The 6088-nt window shown below is 31.6% G+C and overlaps 1 long non-coding RNA gene across 8 annotated transcripts; it reads left to right on the top strand.

Annotated features, from left to right (window-relative positions):
- The first annotated feature begins 1410 nt into the window (after positions 1–1410).
- On the top strand, positions 1411–4614 carry LOC111897484 (uncharacterized). Of its 8 annotated transcripts, none has more exons than XR_006187945.2 (5): positions 1411–2243; positions 2329–2411; positions 3096–3156; positions 3635–3741; positions 4286–4614. It is a non-coding gene; the product is annotated as an uncharacterized LOC111897484 (long non-coding RNA). The 8 variants fall into 8 exon arrangements; XR_002852272.3 differs by having other exon boundaries at positions 2350–2411; positions 3222–3741; XR_002852270.3 differs by having other exon boundaries at positions 2350–2411.
- Positions 4615–6088: the final 1474 nt, after the last annotated feature.

The following is a 6088-nucleotide window of genomic DNA, read 5'->3' on the forward strand; positions in this document are numbered from 1 at the left end:
GGTATCATCATTTAAGTATTTTTCTTTTGAGTTAAGAAGAGAGACTCGACGAGTTGACGCCTCAACTCGTCGAGTAAGGTCGCGACAAATGACTCAGATTAATGAATGGACTCGACGAGTCGGTGAGGCGACTCGACGAGTCCGCGCTGTTGGCAGAAACCCTAAATATTTGGGCCCGAGCCATATTTAAAGGCACTTATGGCCTTCAATTGCGACTACCATTCCCATAAGTGAGAACCCTAGCGAGCTTGAGTGTGTAGAGTGAGAGGAAGAGCTATCTTGAGCTTTTTGGTGTGATAGATCTGGACCCTTCTAGGTTCAGAGAGCCGAGAATATGAAGCTTTAGTAGAGTAAACCTTGGGGTTCGAAGTTAGAAAGCATTTATGGTATTTTTATGGTATATATAGTTACTTTCATCTTACACATAGATATGAAGTATTTTATATAAATTACATGTTATGTGTGCATATTATTTGAATACTTGCTGTCTATGCTGAATGAACGATTTTATACATGGTTTAAAAGATTTAAACGGTATATTTGTTTTTATATCTACAAATATATTGCGGATGAAACATGGATAGATGAAATAGTTGGTGTGTGATGAAATAAAATGATGAGAGATAGGTGATGATAAAAAGGTGGTGATAATTAGGTAAATAGATGACGATGAATATGTGATGTAGGATGAAATGAGATACCATAACCTTAACCAACAATGTGGCGATGTAGTCATCTACCAGAGTATAGATGGCGACCCCAGACTATTCTAGACAACCCAGTGGAAACACCAGCAGGCCCATAACCTGTAGGTGATGAATTACGAGTTCAGACGATGTTGTAACTACGTATTCATGCGATGATACTCTAACCCCTTACTATGAATTACGAGTTCAAACGATGTTGTAACTACATATTCATGGGATATCACAAATTTCGCATGCCAAACCAATGGTCATAATTCACATCAGTGAGAATGGTTCATTTTTTTGTAAAACCAAAATTAGATTGAAAATTTTGATTTTTTATTTTGGAAAATGTCAAACCATTGGTTTTTTATTCTGGTTTGGTTTTTTGTTTTTTTTAAATATATTTTTAGGGTTTTGTTTTTTTTTTTTTTATTTCATAGATTTCTTCATCAACAAATGTTGCTACAATTTAACAAAAATAAATAATTTGCTAAAACATAATACAAGAGGAGGTTTGTTCACATTTAGTCATTGAACTTTTTAGAGGGAAACGAACTTTCGATTTTGTTCATATTTAGTCACTAAATTTTTTTTTCGTTATCTATTTGTCATTGAACTATTGAAACTGTTCACATTTTACCCTTAGAGGGAAACTGTTCACATTTTACCCTTGTGACAAAAGTCGAAAGTTCGTTACCTTTCAAGTCATTATCCCTTTAATCTTCCATGGAGACTCTTGAAGCATGAAATCCTGGCAAAAATCTTTCAATGTTAGTTGAACTGTTCTTCTCCATCGCAAATCACAGACTCAATTCCATTTAGTGTCTACATATTCGTTCTCTCTCTAAAACCCTAGACCCAAAACACTTTCTTCGTTTCTCTCAGCCTCACTAAATCATTCCTATTGCGCCCCAATCACAAACTCACTCACCAATAACCTCCTTAACCTCTCTGTTATTTCAATTTTCTTCAATTTTCTTCAATTTCTCTTCATACATCACCACACTACTTCACATCCATAACCATTTAAAGATTCGTTGACGCCTTTTGCTACCACCCATCTGTTCACTCTAGAAGCCCTAACACCACCGTACCACCCATTCCCTTTGAAAGCACACCTACTCTTGAGGGTCTTCTTCTTTCTCTCTCATTTTACCCTAATTTGAAATCTGAAAAGCACACTCTCCTTTCTTTCACAAGAAAATGCCAACTGCATGACAGATCAACACCATCGCTGTTGTTGCTGTTTCATACTATCGTCGGCTACTTCCCTTTTGTGGTTACCAGTGTTTTAACCTATCCATGCTCTAAGTACCATGGATGGAGATTGTTTATTTCATAATCGGTAGTTGTTGGTCACCACAACCACAAAACCCTATCGGCTGCATTCCTCACAAACGCTTCTCCATTCACCGCATCTGTCTCCATTGCTCTCGATCTATAAATCATATAGAAAACACTAGAACCACACTTGCTTACTACCAGCATCGCCACTCTCCACCTCTGTCACCACTTTTGGAGCACCTCACCATCGTCTCTAGAGATTTGAAGAAAGTAAGTAACAAATCTAAGTTTTTTATTTTTGTTTTTCTTCCTTACTTATTGTGATTCAATAGTATGAACTGATTTTTTACTATAGGTTTTGATTTGTTTTTTCTAGAAAAAATGGATGGCATAGCAGATGAGGTTTATTGGAGAAAAGCTAATGAAATCCTACTAGAGGTATCTACACCCACCCTTGCCACCATTTCTCTCTTCTTTCTCTTTAATTCTCAATTCTATCATCAAAATGATTCTCTGTTGTTAACTGTAATTTCGACTTCAGGTAAGGTAAGTTTTGATTTTTTCTTTGTTTAATTTTGTTTTTGATTTCTATTTCTGATACACTAGGTTTTGATTTTAGAAAAGAATTTGGTTTTGACTTTTGAAACCCCAGGGAAGGTTATGTTATTTAATTTTTTTTTTTTTTTTGTGATTTTGAACCAATTTTTTTGTTTGATTTGACTTTTGAAACAATGTGAGTCTCAAGAAATCAGTTTAATGCATATTAGATTTTGAGTTCAAATCTAAAGTTCCAGGAAACTCCTTAAGAACAAATAGATCCAAAGACATTTTACATTATGGAAATCATTGTAAGTTGCTATACTTCACATCCTGATTATGATTTCAATTCCAGGCTTGATTAACTTTCCGATTAAGGCTGTTCTATAATACTTTATTACCCGTAGTTTATATTCTAAATAATTTCTTACAATCACTATTTGATATTATGTTTACAAGACATCCTATATTTTTGAAAGAACTCACTTATGTAAATAATTTTAATTTAATGGGGATCTAACACATGATTATATAATTAAATTATTGAAAGTTGTTTATAATGGCCTTTTTTCACCTTGTATGCAGATTAAGAGTATATGATATCGCTTTCAACATGAAAGAGTGATACATCCAAATTGACAATATGGTAATTTGCTTAGAATTTGGAACAAATCATGCTAAAATGATTTTTAATTCTTATTTTTGTATTAGCCACTTCCAGTTTTTGAGTGCACGTGAAGGGGGAGTTGAATTCCATTGGAATTCACAAAATTGTACCAGTAATAGAGTTCAACTTTCCTTGCATCACTCATGCAATGCAACTCCAATCTTCCCTGATTTCTATAGGCGACTAAAATATCCTTTTTAACCCTATTATTAATATTGTAGTTTGTTGGTTTTTTTTCGTTTCTTCTTTTCATTATTTGTTTAATATCTTTCCTAAAAAATTAAAACGTGAGCACACAAAATATTATGAAGTTGCCTTGGAAATTAAAACTTGTGGGTGTGTTAAATAGTACAGAATAATCAAAACTAAAGGGGTGTAACTGTCATATTAGCATTTGAATACACAAAGTATTGTTAAACTAGAGTTGAATATATCTTATTCACACTTATACTCCCAGAATGCAGTGTAAAAAGGGGTAGTTTACATCATCCAAGGCCAATTATGATGAAACATGCTTAGCTTCTTCAGATTGGAACAACGATGTTGGCCAAGAAAAGAAACATTGTAAGTAACCATTTTTCCATGATTTTTGGTCTATTTTTTTTTTTTTTTTTTTTTATCTTTGTAGCTTCAATAAACAATAGTCCATTTATTACATGGTATTTTTTCTAAAAATTAATAATTTGAATCTAAAGAATGATGCTATATGAGAAACAAATGGAAGTACATTGCTATATCTTGCATTTACCTTCTGATAGAGGTAAACGCAAGAAATAGCAATGTACTTTATTTTTTTCTAACTGTAGCAACTAATTTTTTCTAACTTTTATTTTTTTTATTCTTATTTGTAATTTATAAGTACAATGGTTTAATAGGAAAAAAATTAAGAATTTTAAATAAAAGTATGATGCTAGATTAGACAAAGAAATCGAAGTGCATTGTTGTATCTTTCATTTAGCACCTGATTAGGATAAATGCAAGAAATATAATTGTACTTTCATTTGTTTGTCTAATTGTAGCATCTAACTTTCAGTTCTAAGTTTTAACATTTTTTAAAAATATTTTGTTTAAGACAAGTTGATAATAACCGTTTCTTGCATTTTGGTAGGTGCCTCTTGTAAAGATGTTTTTTTTTTGGTAAAACCAGGTTCTGATAAGAGAAAATCGGTTTCAAGTGAAGGTTATGTTAAGGAAATTATGTATTCCTATGGTTTACTCTCCTTTTTCATACCCTACCTCTTAAATTTCATTTTCTGTTTTTTTTGGATAATTGCAAGAAATAGCAATGTAGTTTTTTTATTGTAATACTATACCTTGAGTGGCTATGTGTTTGTTTGCTTGTGATTCTTTACTGTATATTTCGTTGTGTTTATGGGGAAAAATTATGTGGTGTTTTTCTGATTAGTAAAATGGTTGAAGTATACTGCTGCCAAATTAGTAGCGAGAGCAAAATATGTTGCCATTCTTCACATTTTTTGTTTTTTTGTTTGTTTTTTTTTTTCATTTTCTTGATAACGATTCACAACATCTTGGTTTTATGTAAGTGCAAAGTATAACAATGTACTTTTAGTTAATTATTACATCTTACTTTTTTTTTTTGGCTAATTGCAATAAGTAACAACATACTTTTGATGTGAATAGTATAATGTCTTAATCGAAAAACATGAAAGTGATATGTTATAACAAACAAGAAAAAGCAAGGTACTTTTATGAAATTGGTTGTTATAGCATCATACTTTCGTTTTGTATTTTTATCTTCTAATTGAAAGAAACTATGTACAAACCTTTTTTCATGGTAGTACTCTTGGGATAAACAACCAAACATTGTTTCATGGTATAAATTTTTGATTTTTAAATTTAAAAAAATTTCAAATATTACATCCAAAATCTAAAATTTTCAAAATTTCATATATTTATGTTCTTAGAATATTTAAATATATGAATAATTTTTTAATAAATATATTTAAGTATCACCGTCTAGGCATCAATTAGTTGGTTGACCATAGTCCGCCGCCTAGAACCTAGGCGTCAATTTATTCATTATCCGTATGTTGTGGCAAAAAACAACATAAATCATAATTATATTGAAAAAACGAGGATTTATTCACCTGCCGCTTGGCGCGGGTAAACGGCTAGTATATATATATATATATATATATATATATATATATATATATATATATATATATATATATATATATATATAATTTTCAATAATTATTCACGAAGTGGAATCATTATGTGTTTTTTTAGTTTTTGTGTGTTCACATGTATCTAATTTTGTTATATATTTCAATCAACTTATGGTTTTAACTTGTAATTTTGATATATATAGTTTCTTCAAAAATATTTCTACATGAATTACCGAATCGGAGTACTCCCCGACTACTTCTGAGTACTCATTACTCGGTAATCGGCCGCACAGGTACCGGGTAGTGAGTTCTACAACCATGGTTACAACATTTGCAGATTTGGTGCTATAGTTGCAATCATAATGAAAGTGACCTTTTTGGCATCGTCAACAGGTTGTTTGTGTTCAAAAACTTCATCAGGAGTAGCGGTAAACTTGTCTTTGGGAACTGGGTTTTCATGAACATTTTCTTTGTTCTTATAGCAAAATTTTATCTTCAAATTTGGCATCCAGTCCGTATAGTTTGGACCAGTAAACTTGTCTTTTGATACAGTTGACAGAAAAGTGAAATTTGTGTTTTGAGTGCGTGGAGGAGGAGGAGGAAGATCAAAATTTCCATACATCTATAATAAGAGATAAAGATTTTAATTAGTTGATTTAGTCCTTAATATATTAACCCAAATTAATATTTAAGGGTAGGATCCACAAATACAATTGGTAATAAGAAGAAGGATGTCGTAATTAGATTGCAAATTTATTTTGGTAGGTAATGCACTTTCC

The sequence above is a fragment of the Lactuca sativa genome, chromosome 2 (genome assembly GCF_002870075.4).
Source record: "Lactuca sativa cultivar Salinas chromosome 2, Lsat_Salinas_v11, whole genome shotgun sequence".
NCBI classification, from domain to species: Eukaryota; Viridiplantae; Streptophyta; class Magnoliopsida; order Asterales; family Asteraceae; genus Lactuca; species Lactuca sativa.